The 21,415-nt window shown below is 42.7% G+C and overlaps 1 protein-coding gene across 5 annotated transcripts in view; it reads left to right on the top strand.

The window, feature by feature from the left end:
- The window catches only part of LOC132829851 (protein eva-1 homolog B-like), a 65,685-nt gene that overhangs the window by 27,336 nt on the left and 16,934 nt on the right, over window positions 1–21,415 (top strand). The gene's annotated exons all lie outside the window — the stretch shown is intronic.

Genomic DNA, 21,415 nt, shown 5'->3' with positions numbered 1-21,415 from the left:
GCACTGCTTCATTTGTTCACTTGGTCTGAGATATGAGTGTGCTGTAAAAGTGCATGAAAATAGAAAAGAGAATAAAATTTTTCACTAGTCCAACAAAAGATTATTTGTGTTCCTGGGCGGAAATTCATCACTGGTGATGCTCTGTGTATTGACGAAAAGTGACTGCAGTCTGAGGCTTGACCTTTTCCCAGGAAGCTGTGGGAGCCAAAGCAAACAATCCCATCTCCGTAATTCATTTTTAAAAATATGCTTCAAGGCATTTGATTGCTATGAGCAGCATTCTCATTGCCTCAGGGGAGGAGAGAATTCTATATCAAGCAAAAGTTGACACTGGTGCAGTTCTTTCTTTTCTCAGTTCACCCACTTATTGGAGATCGGTCTGTGCTGCACGGTAACTTTCGGAGGTTCATTCAAGATCTACTTACTCTTTTTTAAAATGTCATAATAATTGCTTGTCCCAGGTAGTTGAACTAGTCGTTGGTATTGTGATTTTCCTGTGAACTCCCTGAACTCTCTCTCATTGCACAATTAGCTCTCTGTTTGAAAGCAGTCTCCTAATATTTTCCCCCAATAACTATATCCCAGCAGAATAATGTCAGCACAAACCAAAATCTGTGCAAAGGAGAAAATAGGTGCTGCATTGATGCAGCATCTATCATGACTTCAGGCTATCCAAAGCTCATTACTTTGAAGTATAAACTGTATTTGACATTGGAAATGATGAAGGGCTTATGGCTGGACCGTGGACTCTCCTGCTCCTCGGATGCTGCCTGACCAGCTGTACTTTTCCAGCACCACACTCTTTGACTCTAATCTCCAGCATCTGCAGCCTGGACTTTCTGCTAATTGAAAATGAGGTAGTCAATTTAGACATAGCAATGTCCTCAAACAACGATGTGATAATGTGGCTGCATTTACGATCTCTGTCCAACCTGCTGGACTATAACTTTGTGTTGTGTGATTTTATTAACTTTGTCCACCCCAGTCCAACACTGGCTCCTCCACATCATGGCTACGTTTCTTTGGATAAACCAAAGGATCCCATCACACAAAGTGAAAGATGGTAGAGTGCTCTAAAGCCTTGTACTAGGCGTCAGCTTAGATATCTGCTGAAGTGCCTGGACAGAACTGACTCCCCACCTTCCAAATCAGAAGCATGGGTAATTGAACAGCACAGGCCCTATGCTTATGCCTTTCCTGGAATTTGGCTCAACCCTCTTCCAAAGTGTTTCAAGCCATCCACCATAATTCTTTCTTCAATCATCTATTTGGCTTGGTAAGGCGTTCAAAGGTTACAGGGCAAAGGCAGGAAGCTGAGGTTGAGAAACATATTAGCCATGATTGAAGGGCAGAATGGACTCCATGGACCAAATGGCCTAATTCCACTCCTATTTTTCTAATCAGTCTGTTATTACACACCACCTGGAGCAAGGGAAATTGAACCTGGGCCTCCGGGTACAGGGGTAGGGGCACTACCACTGCACCACAATAGCTGTTATATTCTACTCCTATGTCTTATGGTATTATTGTCTTAAGTGGTTAATTAATTATTACTTAAGGACTGATCCCACTTGTACTGCAATCACATTACCTCCCAGGTGAGACAGGGAAGAGTTGGCCTTCCCAACTGGTAAACAAGAGCAGGTTTGAAAAGAAAGGTCCACATCCAAAATACACGTTTACCCTTTGATGGCTGAGGTCTCTAGTATGGACCAACCATGACTGTGTCACTACATTCTGGGTGGCAGCTTTATCATTATTTGAAGATCTCCAGGTTGTGGAGAGGTGATGGCCTAGTGGTATTACTGCTAGACTATTAATCTAGTAAGGCAGCTGATATTCTGAGGGCCTGAGTTAAAATCCCACCACGGCAAATGGTGGAATGTGAATTCAATAAAAGAAAATGTGGAATTAAGAAGTTCCTGATGACCATGGAAACTATTTGCCAATTGTTAGGGGGAAAAATCCATCTGGCTCACTCACTAATATCCTTCAGGAAAGGAAGTTTGCCATCCTCACCTGGTCTGGCCTAATGTGGCTCCAGACCCACAGCAATGTGGTTGATTCTCGAATAATCTCTGAATTGTCTTGCAAACCACTCAGTGACATCAATTGCTGCAAAGTCTCAACAAAGAAGTGAAACTGGATGGACTACCTGGCATCGACCCAGGTGCTGACAAAGACAACTGCAGAAACAGCCTGTTGACCCTGCAAAGTCGTATTTACTAGCATCTAGGGGCCAGTGCCAAAATTGGGAGAGCTGTTTCACTGACTGGTCAAGCAATAAAGTGATACTCACGGAATCATTACTTGCAGACAATGTCTCAGACACCCAATCACCATCCCTGGACATGTCCTGCCCTACTGGCAAGACATACCCAGCAGAGGTGGCGACACAGTGTTATAGATTAGGGAGGGAGTTATCCTGGGTACCTTCAACATTGACTCTGGACCCCATGAAATCTCATGGCTTCAAGTTAAACATGGGCAAGGAAACCTGCTGATTACCATGTACCATCTTCTATCGGCTGATGAATCAGTACTCTTCCATGTTGAACATATTTGGAGGAAGCACTGAGGGTGGTAAGGGTGAAAAATGTACTCTAGGTGGGGTATTTCAACGTCCAACACCAAGTTATACTGATCGAGCTGATTGGATCCTAAAGGACATAGACTGGGTCTACGGCAGATGGTGAGGGAAAAACCTACTTGACTTTATTCTTACCATTCTGCCGGCTACAGATGCATCTGTCATGACAGCATGAATAAGAGTGATCACCATACAGTCCTTGTGGAGACTAAGTCCCACCTTCACTGTGTTAAATAAAACAGACTTCAAGCAGATCTAGTAACTCCAGACTGGACATCCAAGAGGTGCTGTGGGCCATCAACAACAGCAGAATTGTACTCCAGCACACAATCTGTAACCTCATGGCCCAGCGTATCCCCCACTCAATCACTACGATCAAGCCAGGGGATCAACCCTGGTTCAATGGACAGTGTAAGAGAGCATGCCAGGAACAGTACCAGGCATATCTGAAGATGAGGTGCCAACCTAATGAAGCTACCAAACAGCACTACTTGCATGACAAATCACATAAGCAGCTGGTGACAGACCGACTTAAGTAATCCCACAACCAACGGTTCAGATCCAAACTCTGCAGTCCTGTCACATTCAGTCAGGAATAGTGGTGGACAGTTAAGGAGGAGGAGTCTCCACAAATTTCCCCGTCCAGGAGGTTGAAGAGCCCAGCACATCATTACAAAAGATAAGGCTGAAGTATTCTCAGCAATCTTCAGCCAGAAGTGCTGAGTGGGTGATCCATCTTGGCCTCCTCCAGTAGTCCCCAACATTACAGATACCGGTCTTCAGTCAATTCAATTCACTCCAGGTGATATCAAGAAATGGTTGAAGATACTGGGTACTGCAAAGGCTATGGATCCTAACAACATTCTGCCAAAACTACTAAAGACTTCTGATCCAGAACTTGCCATACCCCAGCAGGGTTACTGTTGACTAAACTTGCCGGATAAAGACAATGGCTACAAGGGCAGGTCAGGGACTAGGATGCTGCAGTGAGTAACTCACCACCTGACTCCCCAAACCCTGTCCATCAGCTACAAGTCACAAATCAGGAGTGTAATGGAATACTCCCCACTTCCCTGGATGTGTGCAGCTCCAACAACACTCGAGAAGCCAAACACCTTCCAAGACAAAGTAGCTGCTTTGATTGATACCACCTCCGTAAGCATCCACTCCCTCCACCACTGACACTCAGTAGCAGCAGTGTGTACCATCTACAAAATGCACGTAGAAATTCACCAATGCTTCTTAGACAGCATATTCCACTTCCAACTAGAAGGACAAGTGCAGCAGGCACATAGGAACACAACCGCCCACAAGTTCCCTTCCAAACCACCCACCATCTTGACTTGGAAAATATATCACTGTTCCTTCATTGCCATTGGATCAAAATCCTGGAATTCCTTCCCCAAGGGCAATATGGGTTGACCTACAGCACATGGTCTGCAGCAGTTCAAGAGGCAGCTCACCACCACCTTCTCAAGGGCGACTAGGGACAGGCAATAAAAATGCTGGCCCAGGCAACGATCCCCACGACCCACAAGTGAATAAATAATGAGCAGCTCCCTGACCACCACCGATCTGGTTGGCTTTCTACCTGATCTCAATTCCAAGTTTTAGTTTCAGGACTAAAGATGTTTTTGTACACTTTGTCCCTCTTGGAGACAAAGAGGGACCTAGACAGATGAAGCCATTCAGATGGAGCTATGATTTGTCCATCAATTTGAATGTTCTGTGCAAAGACAAAGTGTTTTTCTCTTCAAAGTGTAAATATAAGGAGTAACAGCTGTTCTCTTGAACTCCCTGTACTAATCAGGGCCGTGTCAATAGTGTGCAAATCGTATTCTTGGTCAGGTTGTCCTTAAGAATTTGAAACTACAGTATATGGTTTACTTTTTTTTGTAAGGTCATTCCGATCTTGGCAGAGTGACAACAGGATCTTGCTGCTGGAGAGCTAGAGGGATTCATGTTTGTGGCTACAGTGGTTGGGGTTGGGGTGGCGGGGTGGTGGAATTTTATTTTCAGTGATGTTCAGCCTAGATGGTGAGAAGGCGTTAGGAGTTGTCGGTGATATCCTATTATTTGTCGTCCTTGGAATCAGCTTTCAGGACTTGTCTCCTGTTGATGACACATCAAATGTCACTGCTCTTAAAGTTAAACTGACCAGAACAAAACAGCAGTATAGGTACGAGACGTCCCTCAGGCCTGGTCTGTCAGTCTGTAAGAACTTGGCTGATTTACCCCATCTAACTGCCTTGTGCCTGAATCTTTAATTACCTTTTAATAAACCTTTTATTAAACTCAGTTTTAGAGTTAACAATTGACCTGGCATCAAGAGACTTCCAATATTCTAGCAGCCTTGGTGGAAGTGTTTCTAAACTTCACTCCTGAAAGGCCTTTCTCTAACCTCTAGGCCGTTTGCCCTTGTCTTTGACTTACCAACCAGCAGCAATATTTTCTATCGAAACAAATTCTTCTCCCAAAAACTTTATCGATCATACCATCCCCTTACTATCAAAATTCCAGGGACTGCAATCCTACTTTAGTATACAAGTAGTTCTGGAATAAAGTGTGTTTTGGAAACGCGATTTGGCTATAACATTGCTGAAGAAAAAGGGAACGGCATTTTCGAGAACGCTTACCTTCTATCGGCAATTGTTTCGCACACTCCTTCTACGCACGCGTCGATGTCAGCTGCTGACAGAGCAGCTTTCTGTGAGAGGTACTGTACAGAGAGCAGCTTTCTTACATTGTTTAAATGTGTTATGTTAAATTTACATTTGTTTTATTAATAAATATGATTTAAACCTTTGTTCAGGCTGTGCTATACTTTGCCTTAGGCTTTTGGGTGATTTTTGAGCAATATTGTTTTGCTGTCTGCCCCAACCTCCCCCCTTTTCCCGTAGGCCTCATTACTTTTATTAAGTGATTTTCGAGGTTTCGCTGGAACACAACTACAGTGTTATAGGAGGACTGCCTGTAATCTCGCCGCATGAATCAACCCTTGGAGCCCCAATAACATACTGCACTGTTCTCAAGGCTGATCCATCTTTGTGAGGGTGTGTTGCCCAGGCTGGACATAGTAGGTTTGCTTGAACTCTTCAACACAGCAGTGTGTCAACACAAGGACATTATTAAAGTAAACATGCAGTGTGCTTACTCTGTGTGTGTGTGTGTGTGTGTGTCTGTCTCATGATGGAGGTCACATGACTACAGCAGACTAGGACAGACATTTACACAGATTACTTTTCAATCCAACCATCCCTTTTGATACAAAACAATTGTGTACTTTAACGTAAGGGCTTTGTGTTACCTAAGTTTCCAACTATGTACAAGTACTGTTAGCAACTGCTTGTGATTTCAGCTCATCCCCACCTTCTTCTGTTTATTTACACACATAATCTTTAAAATGTTTGCTGTGATGGGATACACGTGGCTGTCGGCTTTTGCTTCAAAATCTTTTTGGCTGACTGCAGATTTGTTGCTGCATTCAACACCCCTTTCCTTCAGTTCCATTGGCTGTGTCAGACAAGGTGATCATTTTCATTCTGGGGTTTCAGTATCAGGACTCTACCATGTTCCTGCAGTCAGACCCTCCGCTGTCTTGCATTGTTTGTCTGTCTCTGTCTGTCTCCGTCTCAATGCAGCCTGTGAAATACTGTCAATCTCTTCTTGAGCACTTAGGGTTATTAGTCTGAGTTTTTAATTTCTACTAGAAATGAATAGCCTCAGCTTTGTGTTCAATATCTGGATTTCCATCTTCTGTCAGGTTAATTTGTCCCCTTGGAGTGAACATCGTTCCATCTCAGAATCTCAACTTCAGCTTTTGTGGGTTTCAATTTTGGTTTGCTATTTGGTATAACCTTACCTTGCAAAGCTCATAATATTGCAGGAAAAATTAGTCTCTATTTGGTATCTCATTCACTTAATGCTGTCATCCTACTGTCGTCTTCACAACAGTTACAAACCATTTGTGTCCTTTTAGATTTGAAGTTACCAGCCTGCTGTAAAGTGTTAAGTGAATTATTTGAAACCTCTGTAGTAGCCAGGCTTGATTCATCTGAATCATTGTCATCTTTGTAGCAATTGTCTCTAAAGGCTTGTTTGTCCTTTTCTAGCTAAACACTTTTTTTATGGCAAAACAGTTTCACTGCTTCCTGTTAAACACTATTATTTCCCGTTGGACCACCAGAATATCTGCAACTCGACCTTCAGTCTTGCTTTCTCCTCTGTGGATACTTATTGCTTTTCTCCATTTTGCTGCATGTTGTAAGATGAAGGTCCTGTTCAAATGCAGTGCTCAAACCTGATCTGCTTCTCTGCATTGTGGACAGACTCACCTATTTCCCAGTGTATGTGCTGTAGCTGTTGATTTACAAGCTCAGAGATTCTGCACACATTTATAACTTTGAGAGTCAGATTTCATTCCTTTAGCAATCATACTGTCATGGTAGGATCATCTTGTGTCTAAGATCATTATATTTTTAATTAGGTCATTTTAAAAATTGTTTAAATTCACAGGTTTCTGCAAGCTAGGTTAAGTATTGATCAATGGACTTTTGCTCCACTTGTTTCCAGATATTGAATATGCACCGATCATATGTAATGTTTACTTGTGGCTAAAAGCGTATCTTCAAAGTTTTGAAAAATTCTACCATGTGTGTTTTTATGTTCTTCAGGGAGAGTCCATGTGAAATATACTTTGCAATAATCTCTTCCCAATGATGATAAAAGTGTCATGACTTTTACTTGTTTCATTTGCTCAACAGGTCCATGACTATTGCGTAGTTCTGCCATTAAGTGGAAGAATTCCCGGTTTTACCTCATTATTCCCAGTAATTTGAATAGCAACAGACTGGGGAAATCCACCGTCCTATTGTGCAATATTTTTACTGCAGCTTGCTTTGTAGATCTCTGTTTTTCTGCTGGCAGCTCTCAGCTCTACGTATCTCTGTGCTGAGCTGTGCATTCTTATGACTCTGCAGCCATCACTTCCCGTGCCTCCACTGACACCATGCTTTGGTTCCACAGTACAACAGTGTGTTCAATACAAGGACTTTATTGAAGTGAACATGCTGCGAACGTCTCAAGCCGCCATGGTCTTCCTAGACCATAGGGCTCCCCTCTCATTAGAGAGACAACTGGTCATGATTTAACCTGAGGGCCACCATACCCCAGGTGAGTGTCAAGGTTGAGAAGGAGAGTCCTTCATGGAAACCTCAGCCGGTGATGGGAATTGAACCCACACTGTTAGCGTCACGCTGCTTCGCAAACCAACCATCCGGCCAGCCGAGTTACACTGACCTCAAGGTAGAGATCACGTGACTATAGCAAACTGGGACAGACATTTGTACAAATGTTCATTTCAATCCAAACTCTAAACAAGGCTGTATATAACTGTGGAATGGCTTCTAACCCCTTGTCCTGTGACAATTCCAACAGTCTAGCAACTTTCTGGTTTAGTATATGTACCTGTTTGTGACACTTGTATTGATTTGCATTCACTGGCTAACACACACGTACACACACACGTGTACGTACACACACACACACACACACACATACGTGTGCGCATGTGTACACGCACACACCTCACCATTCATACCACAGGCCCTTTGGACCCCTGCTGTTTCTAGCTTATCACTATTCAGAAAGTCTTTCTTTTGAAGTTCAATGTTGAAATCTATTTTCTGCAATATTTCCACTTAAAATTACATGAGTTATCAATAGATTATGCTGTCAACCACACTGCTAACCATATCAATCTTTGTGTTATTACTGGCATAGATATGTGACTTACCAACCTTACATCTCAGTTGGAAATAAATGTGTAAGTACCTGAGGCCTCAATGCTGTTGCCTGTGGGACACCACAGGCTGGGTTTAGTTAGGAGTCTAGGAGAAAGTGAGGACTGCAGATGCTGGAGACCAGAGTTGAAAAATGTGGTGCTGGAAAAACACAGCAGGCCAGGGAGCATCCGAGGAGCAGGAGAATCGACGTTTCGGGCATAAGCCCTTCTTCAGGAATGAGGCTGGTGTGCCAAGCGTGCTGAGTTAGGAGTCTGCCCACCAGTCAGAAGTGAAATTCCTGTCCTCTCCAATTAGAAGGCCCAGTGGTATCAAATGCATTCAAAAGGGCGTCAGGCCTTTCACAGGATTCAGAACCTTGGCAGTAGATGTACTGTCTATTGAGAGTTGCCACGCAGTCAGAGCCCCACTGCTCCTCTGTCGCATCAGGAATGGTATCCGGGTACATCCACCATTTTTCCAGGATCACCGGGGCAGATGTGAATGAGAGTGGGATCGGAAGACGAGATAAGAATTGCAGGAAGGTCAGCGCAGAGATGTATGAGGCAAGGCTGGCAGCTTCCTACAACCCTCGCCCCATCACTCCATACCCCCTCTCCAACTCCATAATCCCCAACTCCATTTGCTGCCACAATGAATCCAGCCCCACTCTCTCATCCAATGGCGTGTCTACTCTCTGTCTCCTGCGACTCCAGTCATTTGTCTAAGCCACTCGCTAATTTATCTTCAATTCCATGAGCTTCAGCTTTGGTTAACAGTCTCCAATCAGGGACTTTACTGAATGCTTTTTGGAAATCTATTTAAATTGAATTCAATGACATTCCAACATCCAATACTTCAGTCACTGGATTCCATTTGTCAGGAACTGTCAGTCTTGCTGTTCCCTTGATAAATCCCTGCAGCTCTATTGAATCAACAGTTGAAACCCTGCTGGAGCCCAGATGGCTCTGTTCCATTTGCCATTGTCTGATGGCTTTTGGCTAATTATAGAGGTGAGAATGTAAGCTTCTTTTTGGCAGGGATTATGAACCATTAAATTCAAACGTAATTTGAATAGCTTAGAACATGCATCTCTACAGTCTCAATATTCAAAAGTGGTTGGGTCACCACAATAGGGATGAGGTAGGACCAGTGAACATTGGGAGCAATTGTCCAGGTTTACGAAGGCTCTTGATGTCGGAATCCAAAGCTTGCAAGGAAAATACAGTTTCTATACTATTTCTATTTCTAATAAAGCATATTAATAGCGCTAGGCTCTATTAATAGTGGGATAGACAGCAAGAGTGAAGGACTTATGTTAAAATCATAGCCAACACTGGTCCAATCTCGGTTGCATAACCAGGGCACCACACTTTGTCCCAAGGCTGAGGAGTTTAAGTTAACACACACACACAGATTTGGATAAGCTTAGGCAGCCTTCCATGGAGAAGCAAAGATTAACAGGAGATTTGTTAGTGGCTTCAAAGTTATTAAGGGTTTGTTCAAAGCAGATAAGGAGAAACTGTTTCTGTTGGTGCAATGATTGGAGAGGGACACAGATCTGAAATAATTTGGCTAAAAAAGCAATGAAGACATAAGGAGGATATTCAGTAAGTAGATTAGGATCTGGGATTTGGTGCACAGACCCTGGAACTACGCAAACCAGAGGAGAATCACCCATAACGAGTATTCCAAAATAAAATGGGTACCCAATGAATACAGTCCACTGATTTCTCAGCAACAAACACTAACAAGCAGACAAAACACATCCAGAAACCCTATCCACTCTCCCCTACATCAAGGACATCTAGGAAATGACTGCCAGACTACTCAGACCCCTTGGCATCATGGTAGCCCACAAACCCACCAACACCAGCAGCTAATGAACTTGAAAGATCCTATACAGGCAACAAGCAAAACTAAAGTTATTTACAAAATACTGTGCAAGAACTGTAACAAACACTACATTGGACAGAAAACTAGCCACCAGGCTACATGAACATCAATTAGCCACAAAACGACATGACCCTGTCTCACTACGATCCTTGCATACAGATAAGGAAGGAAACATCACTTTGGGACAACACCTCCATCCTAGGACAAGCCAAACAGAGACATGCACGAGAATTTCTAGAAGCATGGCATTCCAACCAGAACTCTATCAACAAACACATCGAGTTAGACACCCCATTTACCACCCCCTGAGAGAAAGAGCAGGAAATGACATCAACCCAAAGAAACCGAAACATATGAATAGAAAGCAGAAGTCATCCACAGTGCTTCACCCGGAGGCCCACTGAAGGTGTTAGCTAGTAAGGTAGTGAAACGTCTGGAAATGAACCTTCCAGCTCCGTGAGCAAACCTACATCCAGACTCTGGTGGGGACAGGGTCAGTCGAGGTATTCAAGAAGAGTGAATGTTTGGTGTCCCCCAAAAGATCACCTCAGGGAATGGTCCCAAGTACAACAACAAACCATTCCAAGCTATGTGAGAAAATGGGGAGCCCAGCAAATCAACATCTTGTCTCTGCATTAGCCACAATCTGCAGCCACCAGCAAAACCAGTTCATTAACGATTCTGTCCGTGTTAGCTTGTAAACTGTTCTGATATTAACTTTCTGGGATGCATAATCTTAATCGCTGTGTACATTTCAGTTCTTCTAATAATGATACCAGCGTGATGTGACGGATTGACCATGTGTGGTTCGATTAGGATCTGGATGTTGCTTGGTTACAGGTATTTCCTTAGCTTTATTCACATGTTTGCATTTGAGGTGTAACCTTAGTAACATCCTTTTGTGTTGGACTTTGGCTGAACCCTTTTCACATGTTGTTATTGAGCTTTGCACTGCACCTTTGGATGTTCCTCATGGTAAGACTTTCTCCAGTGCCTTGCATAAGTCATTAAATGCCCGCCACTCTTTCAGTAAATGGGATAAAATGCATCTCGAGTGGTTTTGTTCACTTGCTATTGCTGTAGAATCAAGAGCTTGAAGTATTGTTGTCCTGGAACAATGGGTGGCTTTGAACATACACCCATCTTCAATAGCATGGCTATAGTGTACCCTTTAGCTTTGACGGAGGGTTGGTTTTCAGACTGAGTTGATTGAAATTGTACATATTTCTAATTACCTGAGTCTCTCAGCTAGCTCCCCCTCACTAAAGTCACACTCCACTCTTTTGTGTCGACATCTGATAAACTGGACAATTGTTTTACTGCCTTTCAGACATAAACTCTGAATTCTCAAGTTTAGCCTGACCTTGAACTCAACTGAATTTCAAGTTCTTTTTGAGGTTGGCCGCGGTAATTACCAAAGAGATCTGAGGAAATTGACAGCTTTCTTTGCTCGGTCAGCTATTTGTTCATCACTGAAGTAAACTATCATTTTGTTTTTGTTTGTTTAAATAATCGGAACGTTGTTCCCAGGTCAGGAGCTTACCAATCCATGTTGTGAATTTTACACAATGTATGGTTTGTATGTTATATGTTTGCTGTATCACACTGTACTTACAGAACAGTTGGTAGAAACTGAAGTATGCTGCACTGATTAAACTGTAGCCAAAGCTGTAAGTTAATTTTCTTCTCACTAAACGGAAAGAGAACCTGTTGTAACTGGATACAGTCTAGTAAATCAATGGCTGTGGATTGCAGTCTCGTTGACTTGAATGGGACTTAAAGCTGCCACTGTTTGCGCTAAATGTGAAAAACAAAATGAAATCTTGCACAGGTTCTTTGCATTTCATATCGGTTCCTAAAAACTAAGATGACAGATCTTGAGAGATGATTTGACAGTGGAGAGTCTTGCAAACACTGAGCACGTCACTGGCTGTCTTGTTCACGTTTTGTTGGCAACACTACTGCTGTACAATTAGGTTTTGCTTTCAAAGTGCTGACAGCTTTTGTCGATCAGGTGTGGATCTATTCAGGAATTTTTTTTTAATTAGTGGGTCTGTTGTGCCAGAATGTAACAGCAGGTTAGTCAATGGCACTCTTACTGATCAGGGTATATCCCAAGATCATCCGTTCTCTGAGGGGGTGCAGTGCTGAGAAATGAGTTGAAAGACTTTGATTATCGCTCAGCTCTGTCCTAGAATCAGCGATTGAGCTGCCATGATGACAAAGGTCGCGCAGAGTTAAGTAAAATCTTTTTTTGTTTTGGAGCACTAGCGACTGAGCACTCTTCTAGAAAGTTCTTCTAATACAGTACATTAGCAGCTGCCAAGTTGCCCTCATGATGATTTCACTTGGGTTATTAGGTTGGCACTGATAGCTGGATTCTGACTGAGAAAATGTTTATTCACAGAGCAATTAAATACACTGCAGCTCAGTCGCAGCCACTGGGATAGTCTGGGCTCAAGCAGGTTAACAAACTGTCTTTGATGGCTTAAGGGGCAGCATGATGGTTAGCACTGCACCCTCACACAGTGCCAGGGGTCCTGGGTTTGATTCCAGCCTCCTGGTGATTGTCTGTCTGGCATTTGCACATTCTCCCTGTGTCTATGCTGGTTTCCTCCGGGTGGTCCAGTTTCCTCCCACAGTCCAAAGATATGCAGGTTAGATGGATTGGACATGCAAAATTGCCCCCTAGTGTTCAGGGCCGCGCAGACAAGGTGGATTAACCATGGGAAAAGCAGAATTATGGGGACAGTGTGGAAAGCTGGGTTTCGGTGGAATGCTGTTGGAGGGTCAGTGCAGATTTGAGGGGCCAAATGGCCTGTTTCCACACTGTAGGGATTCTAATAAGCTGCAGAATGAGATATTCAAAATGATATCTTTGCATGAATATCATATACCATCATACTGATGTTATCAGTTAATGCTCTCTTAGTGGGACTTACTTGCTTGATCAGAGCTACGTGCAATATCACAGCATAGTCACAGTTTATAATGATGGATAAGTAGCAGCCAATTTGGATGCAGCCAACTCCCACTAACAACAATGTGCTAATGACCAGATCATCTATGTTTAGTGATGTTTGCTGATGGATTAATAAACATCAGAGAGCACTCTCCTGCACCTTTTTGAAATGTTTAGATTATAGTAGATTCCCTACAGTGTGGAAACAGGCCCTTCGGCCCAACAAGTCCACACTGACTCTCCGAAGAGCAACCCACCCAAACCCATTCCCCTCTGACTAATGCACCTAACACGATGGGCAATCGAGCAGTGCCAATTCACCTGACTTGCACACCTTTGGACTGTGGGAGGAAACTGGAGCACCCGGAGGAAACCCACGCAGATGTGGGCAGAGGCTGGAATCGAACCTGGGTCCCTGACGCTGAGAGGCAGCAGTGCTAACCACTGAGCCACCGTGCTGCCCTTTGACATGGATTTTTAAAAAAATATATATTAACTCAGTGTGGGCAGAGGATTTCACATCTTAAATTAAAAAAAAACAAAAGAACTGCAGATGCTGGAAATCAGGATCAAAAACAGGAATTGTTGGAAAAGTTCAGCAAGGTTGATGGAGCGAGATTAGAGTTAACATTTTAGTCCATGGACCCTTTGTCAGAACATCTTGTCCAAAAAGACTGCACTTGCAGTGGTGCAGCCCTCTGTCAGGAGAGCGCTGAGTGTCTATCTAGATTCTGAGCTCAGGTCTTTGAAGGGGGATTTGAACCAGTGATTGTCTGACTGTAGGGCCACAAGTACAGCCTGTTGATCCAGGGTTGAAAAGGGATCAATAGTGCCTGGTGCATCACTTAATCATGACAAGACTTCACAGTTCTTCAGTTAATGTACAATGCTCATTTTGACAAGGCATTTGGGGCCAGGAATTTCCCTCATCACCTCACGATCGCCAAGTCTGGGTGCCCTTTTACTAGTCAGCTAATATTACCACTTTTAAGCAGCAAGAAACTGCACAGAATCGTCTACATTACTCTGCAGTGGGGCTGAGCTGCTGAGACACCCCAGGATACAAATTTAACACACCAATACCCCCTTCTTTCTCTGTCCTTTACACCGTTTCCTGTTGAAGACTGTTTTATAAATTCAATAAGAGAAATAGCAGCAAACCAACTCTCTTTCAAAGTTCCTAAAATTTTCTTGACCGTTAATGTATTCATTCCATGTAAAACCTGGCATATGAAGTAGTGTGTGTGGAGTTAACCTTTTTTAAAAAAAACAAAATTCCATACATTGCAGTGGTTACATTCCACAAAATAAACCACAGAGAGATGTCAGTCTGCTTTTCTTAAACAAAAATGATATATTGCCTCTTCCAGTGTTCTGAGATTTGCTTAAACCCAATCCATTTGGTCATATTGCAGCCTTGTCAATGTGCAGTCCTGGACTGTGTTGACCCCAGTACATCCCCTGAGCTATAATCTATTTAACCCTGTTCTGTATCCATTCTGACCTGGATCTGGTTCCTCTCCCTGATATGTGACAATTAGAATTGTTGAATCCTACAGTGCAGACGGAGGCTGTTCAGCCCATTGAGTCCGCACCAATCCTCCAAACATCATTTCGCCCAGCCCACTGTCCCACCCTGTCCTCATAACCCCACGTTTGTCATCACCGATCCACCTAGCCTGCAAATCTCAGGACACCATGGGCAATGTAGCATGGCCAATCCACTTTAACCTGCACATCTTTTGGACTGTGGGAGAAAACTGGATTATCTGGAGGAAGTCCATGCAGACACTGGGAGAATGTACAAACTCCACACAGTCTCCCAAGGCTGGATTCGAACCCAGGTCCCTGGCGCTGTGAGGTAGCAGTGCTAACCACTGAGCCACCATGCTTCCCCCAATCCTGTCTTTTCAGTCCACCCTCGTTTCCACCATTCACCTGCCCCTCTATTCTTTGCGCACCCTGGTCATTGCCCTGCTCCCTTTTTGTATTGTTATACAGTGCTAAAGGAGATGATCTTTTTTGCTGTGCTTGCCAAGTCCAGGGTAGTCAGTGCTGAGGAACAAAATATTGTGTGTCTGTTGGTATCAAGGCCTTGCAGGTCAAGTAATGAGCATCCATATTCCAGAATAAAGCTTCCTCAAAAATGTAACGTGGCCCATTCTGTACAACATTTCCTCCTTCACCATCCTAAACTGTAATGTTTCTGGATGAGGCTGCCTTTAGTATTAACTGAGCTATGATTATAGGAGCAACATTTGACACATTTCGCATTGGCAATTCCAGCCAGTGAGAAGCTCTTCACCACTGTAATGAGAGCTATTTGCAGCTGGCATCTTGTTTTAAGGGAAAGTGTTGCTTGTTATTAAAGATGAATGAAGATCTTGGGCAGAAAGCAACCACAGCATCACTTCTAGTATTAGGCTTGAGTTGCAAAGGCTAACCACTTGGAAATCTCCAACAAACAGCATGTTAACTGAGCACATAAATAAAAGCGGGCTATACCACCAGTGCTTCACCAGAGGCTCATTGATGATGTTACCTAGCGTGGTGACAAAACATCTGAAAATGAACCTTCCAGCTTAGCAAGCAAACTTACATCCATGTTCTTGAGTAACATGTTTATTCCATACCAATAAGATAGTCAGTTATGGAAGAATGAGACGAAATAACTACATTATGGGTTAATGCTGAAAAAGACATGTCAAAATGTTCTGTTGTGTGGTCCTCAGAGCAATTCCCATTTGAAATGTAAATTTTTGTGAATTGTCCCGATGAACCCAATGCACAAAGTTTTCTTTGTGTCTCAGCATTACTGAAGTTCTATGCTACAAAACAACAATTGCCATGCAAATAATACTGTTAAAAATCACACAACACCAGATTATAGTCCAACAGGTATAATTGGAATCACACTAGCTTTCGGAGAGTCGCTCCTTCATCAGGTGATTCATCAACAACCTGATGAAGGAGCGTTGCTCTGAACGCTAATGTGCTTCCAATTAAACCTGTTGAACTATATCCTGGAGTTGTGTGATTTTGAACTTTGTACACCCCAGTCCAACACCGGCATCTCCAAATCATAAATAATACTGTAACTATGATGTGGTGGCAAACTCTAAACTACATAATTGCAGACTACAGGGTCCTAACTGCAGACTACTTAGCTCCACCCAGATGCAGTCATTTATATAGAAGGCCATGACAAATTGGAACTGTAGACCATTCAACCCTGCGAGCTTGTCCTGCCATTCACTAGGATCCAACATTCCTCATGTCCACTTTCCTGCATTTTCCCCATAACCCTTAATTTTCCTACTGATCAAGAATTTATATATCTTCGTCTTAAAAATAAGCAAGGACTCTGCCCTCACAGCTCTCTGCGGCAAGGAGTTCCAAAGACATTCCACCTTCTGAGAAAAGACATTCTCCCTGATCTCAGTCTTAAATTGGCACCCCTTTATTCTGAGACTGTCTTCTGATCCTAGACTCTCCTATGGGGGGGGGAGGGAGGTGGGAAGCATCCTCTCTGTATTTACCTGTCAACCCCCTTAGGAATTTGGTATGTTACAATGAGATCATTGTTAGATTCTCCTCGCAAATAGAGTCCCACTCTCTTTAGCCTTTGCTCATAAGACAATCCTTCTCAACCAGGGATCATCTTAGGGGATGGAGATCACCCAAAGTTTGATAGTTAACCCTTCCAGGCCAGCTGACTTCTACAGGAAGAATCCTGGTCACAGATGAGCATGAGAAATGACACCAACCCCGGATCCATGGTCAATTATTTTGGAGACTACCTCACAATGTACTAAAAATAACCAAGAAATTCATTATTCAGTCACTGTCACTGTTCTTTAAGTAGCTGTTCCAAACATGTGTTACCCCCGCAGACCGGGTCTAATAGAGAAAGGATGGTTCCATTTCTGAAACAAAATAGAAACCATTCCTCATTTGCACACCTGATTTTCTTTTCTATTCAGGCAAATAGTTCTGAACAGGCCCATGGGCCTGAAACAATCCATCCCTTATTAAAGTATTTTTCCATAACAAAACTAAGATATCTTCAGGCCTTCCTATACTTCCCAGGATATTCCCTGTGTGAGAAGCAAATGAGACTTAATTGGTATCCGAGAGCACTTCAAGGATGTGGCTCAGACTGGGTCAAAAGGTTCGCTTATAATAACTTCTTCCTGTTGTGTTTTTTTCCCAGTATAATCTCAGCCAAATGTTTTTAATTGGGGCTTTGGGCAGGTCTGAGTTGCTAGCTAATTATGTGTATGATGTACATGCAGTGAGACTCCAGGCTTCACATCAGGAGGAACTAGGATGGTTAAAACTTCCCTTTTTATTTACAAATGCAGGTCTCTGTCAAGAGGTTGGCTGTCTTAATAACATCAGTTACCTCCAGAATTAGCTCAAGTCTCTCAGTTTGATCCCTACTACCAGAAAACCAATAGAGAAATCATTGTATTATTTAAAAACAAAGATTAATTTTTCCACATTGTTTGTTTGACTATTTGCACTTATAAAACAGTCAATGATCACCTCATTAAGGCATAATTCTCTGATTTCATAATTCTTTGAGTTTATAGTTGCTGGGAGAATCCGTATCTTGTCAATGGAGCGAGAATGGGAAAATGGGCACAGATGCAAAAACTTCCTTGAATACAGAATTGGCAGTGCCATCTCCTGGCATTTATCATTAAAGGACAAACAACCACCTTGAACCCTCCCACATTTCAACCCTCAACCAGTGTTGGTTGAAATGAGTTTTTGCAATGGAAGTAGATGGTAATGTTAGGTCAGACTCCATTCATGGAGCCATTTGTTGGCTCCACTGCTCCCAAGGATTCAACCTTGACTGTGCTGGGATTGTGACCTTCACCAGAGTGGATGCCAGATATGACATCATTGGGGATGGAACCAAGGAAGGTTCCTGTTGCTGATTTATTGTTCGGTGAACATTGATGGAAAGTGTGCACTGTGGGGAAAGGTGTGCAAAATATATCACCGTTTTTGAAACTTGGTTTGTTTTACGAAGAGAGGCATATGGCTGTGAGGTAGTGCTGTTAAGGAGAGAAAAGGTCAAAGTCATTCTGAAACTAAACGCACCAGTTTTAAGGAGACGTGACTTCAATCTAGGGGTCAAGAGAACTCAAGTGTGTTCACGGAATAAAAAGTTTATACTTTGAGGTTTATGACAGGCAGTGTAAACACATTAAGCCATTAGTATTGTTTTGACTTTAGGGCAGAGACTCAAGCTTTTAGTTGAGAAGAATCAAAAGTTGAATTCAGAATTTAGTTCCTCACTTAGTAGAAGGACCGAGTTCAGTCACCACAGCAGCAGTATATTTTTGTAGATTACGAAGTTTCCAAACTAGGAGAGTTTGCGACAGTAATCATCAGGTTGTTAGAATTCAAGGAACTCAGGCCAAGAAAATTATGAAAGGATCATAAATTTCTTTCAGCTTCTGATGGCATCAATATTCCTACAGTTCAAGAATAAAAATTGGAAGGAGTCAGTTGGATTTAGGTTTAAATTTTATTGCCACGTGTACTCAAGTGCAGGAGGACAGTGAAAAGTGTACAATATTTTCTCACATGGCAAAGAGAAACACAGCTAAAAGATTTAGGAGGAAAATAGGTTAGGTTTGGTTCTGGAATTGAGTCATGCTTCATTATGGGATTTGACTTGTCCAATAGTACCATCAGCTGGGATCACAGCTTTAGGAGGTGTCTCTCAGGTAGGGGAGGGATTAGGTTTAATGGTGATTGTCACTAGCCCCACATAGTGTTGTATTTCAGACACACCCTGAAAAATGGTGATTTGGAAATGCAACAATTGATGCCAGCATTGATGGGACTGAGATAAAAGGAAAGTGCTGGAGGGACTCAGTAGGTCGGGTAGAAAGAAACAGAATTAACATTTCAAGGCTAGTATGCCAATCCAGTGGACTCTCAATATTAATTTTATATCTTGCCTGTGTGCTTGCTCTGGTCTTGTTCACTCTCCTGTTCTGTCTCTCCTCTGTTCCCCCCCCCCCCCCCGCCCCATCACTCTCCCTCCCTCTGTCTGTCTCTCTCCACAGATGCTGCAGAACCTGCTGAGTTTCTCTTGTACTTTCCTCTAATTTCACATTTCCAGCCTTTACAGTATTTTGCTTTTATATAGTGGAACTGAAGGTTACTTAAGGTATTTTATTTCCCACACCCCACCACATCCATTCTTCAAATGGTGTTAAAAGCTAATCATGGAAAGCAACACCAGGCATTGAACTGATTCCATCTGGTGAGTGTTAATAAACACACTTACTACACATTGACAATTGCCCTCCTCGGAACATCATTCCTTTCCAACCCCCTACCCGCTTTCTCAGAGGACTCAGTAGCAACTGTTTGATTTGGAAATCAGCCCCCTGAATATTTTGCTGAGAGGTTAAAGACATGATGGGAAATATTTGTACCTCTTCTCTCCTGCCAAGAATTCTGCAATACATCACTTATGTCAGGAGCTGGGGAGTTGGGAATTACATTCTATAAAGACCGCTGGGCGTTTACAGAGAATAGAAAGAAATGAGTTCATTTAATGTAGAACAGGACATTGCAGACCTATGTTCCTTTAGAATTGTGAGCATACCTCTGTTATTGCAATTCTATTTTTCACGCTCAGACCCTGGAGCCTTCCGTTATTCAGTTGTAGTGAGAAAAGCTCTTACTGCTGAAATTCATTCTTTCGAGTTTACAAAGATGTGCATATTGCTTTGAGCTATTTCTAATTCTTGGGAAGTTGACATTGTTAATAAAACTACCATCAAATTTCTTTCCCTGAACTGATGCTTAGCTGGGCAGCTTCAGTGCAACTGTTAAGAATTATACCAGGCTGGTGTGGGATTGGAGTGGTGTATGAATCCATAGAGACAGCAGGTATCCTTCCCTTTTTTTGGGGTAACAAACCTATGTTCTGTTGTTAAAGCATATCTGCAGCCTCATGTGAACATGTTTCAGTTCAGAGTACCCACCACATTAGCAAACTAGACAAACATTACATGTGATCCACTGAGGCAGGTTGGATTCTGGAATTGAGTCCTGTTTCATTCCAGGATCTGATTTGTCTACTAGTACGATTAGCTGGATTCACAGCAATGTGAGGTGTGTGAGAGGAAGGGAGGGATTAGGTTTGACGGTGACTGTGACTACATAATGCTGTAGTCCAAACACTGAAAAATGGTGATTTGGAAGCTCAAAGGTTGATGCCAGAATCAATGGAACTGAGATAAAAGCAGGGCAATAATGAAACAGATGTACTTTTTTGGTCACTTTTAAAGCTTCCAATGACTTGGCACATTGCAAGTTGTAACATGCTTGGGTGCACATTATTCTTAGGCAGTGTGCATTATAACATGCAGGCATGTGGTGTGTCCACACCTAATCCTGTTAATAGGAGGCAAATCCCTGGGGTTAAAAGTAGTCAAGCGTTGTGAAATAATTAGTTAAGAAATGTGTACAATTTAGAGGGCTTTTGTAGTGCTGTGAAAGTATCCCTATCTCTGAGCTAGAAGACTTGGGTTCAAGTCCCACCTGCTTCAGAGGTGAGTGAATGGGTTGCTTCAAAATATTTATTATACATAAGGGCAAGTCGGCCAGAGGTTTGGTAGTCTTATGGCAGATGGTTATTTGAAATAAATCTCTAACTAAAAAATATATAACTGGACTTTGTCTAAAATAATTTAACTTCTGGTGGACAACATGGTCTATTGAACAAATTGGAAGATTTCCTGAGTGGTCCCATGAATGCTTCTATATTTTTGATGGCATGTCTCTTCCATGACTGTCTCAAAGATTCCACAGCCTTTTGAGTGAATCGGTTTTGCCCAATATAGGGAGGACAAAGGTCACTGCCCATGGAGACTTCGATAGGGTCAACAAATCAGGTGACTTCCTTGACACTGAGAAGATTAAGGGAGGGAGATTTGAATCAATATTGGAGATGGACAAAAAAATAGCAAATTTACTGACAATTGTGAATCATCCAATTAAGGTGGGGGTGGTGATGACCTGGTGTATTATTCCTGGAGTGTTAACCCAGAGACCCAGATAATGCACTCACAGCCCCGGTTCAAATCCTGCCAAAGCAGGTAGTAGAATTTGAATTCAGTGAAAATCTGGGATTAAGAGTCTAATGTC

The sequence above is a fragment of the Hemiscyllium ocellatum genome, chromosome 30, assembly GCF_020745735.1.
Source record: "Hemiscyllium ocellatum isolate sHemOce1 chromosome 30, sHemOce1.pat.X.cur, whole genome shotgun sequence".
Taxonomy (NCBI): domain Eukaryota; kingdom Metazoa; phylum Chordata; class Chondrichthyes; order Orectolobiformes; family Hemiscylliidae; genus Hemiscyllium; species Hemiscyllium ocellatum.
The sequence above is the reverse complement of the archived record's forward strand: the minus strand, read 5'-3'. Positions and strand labels throughout refer to the sequence as shown.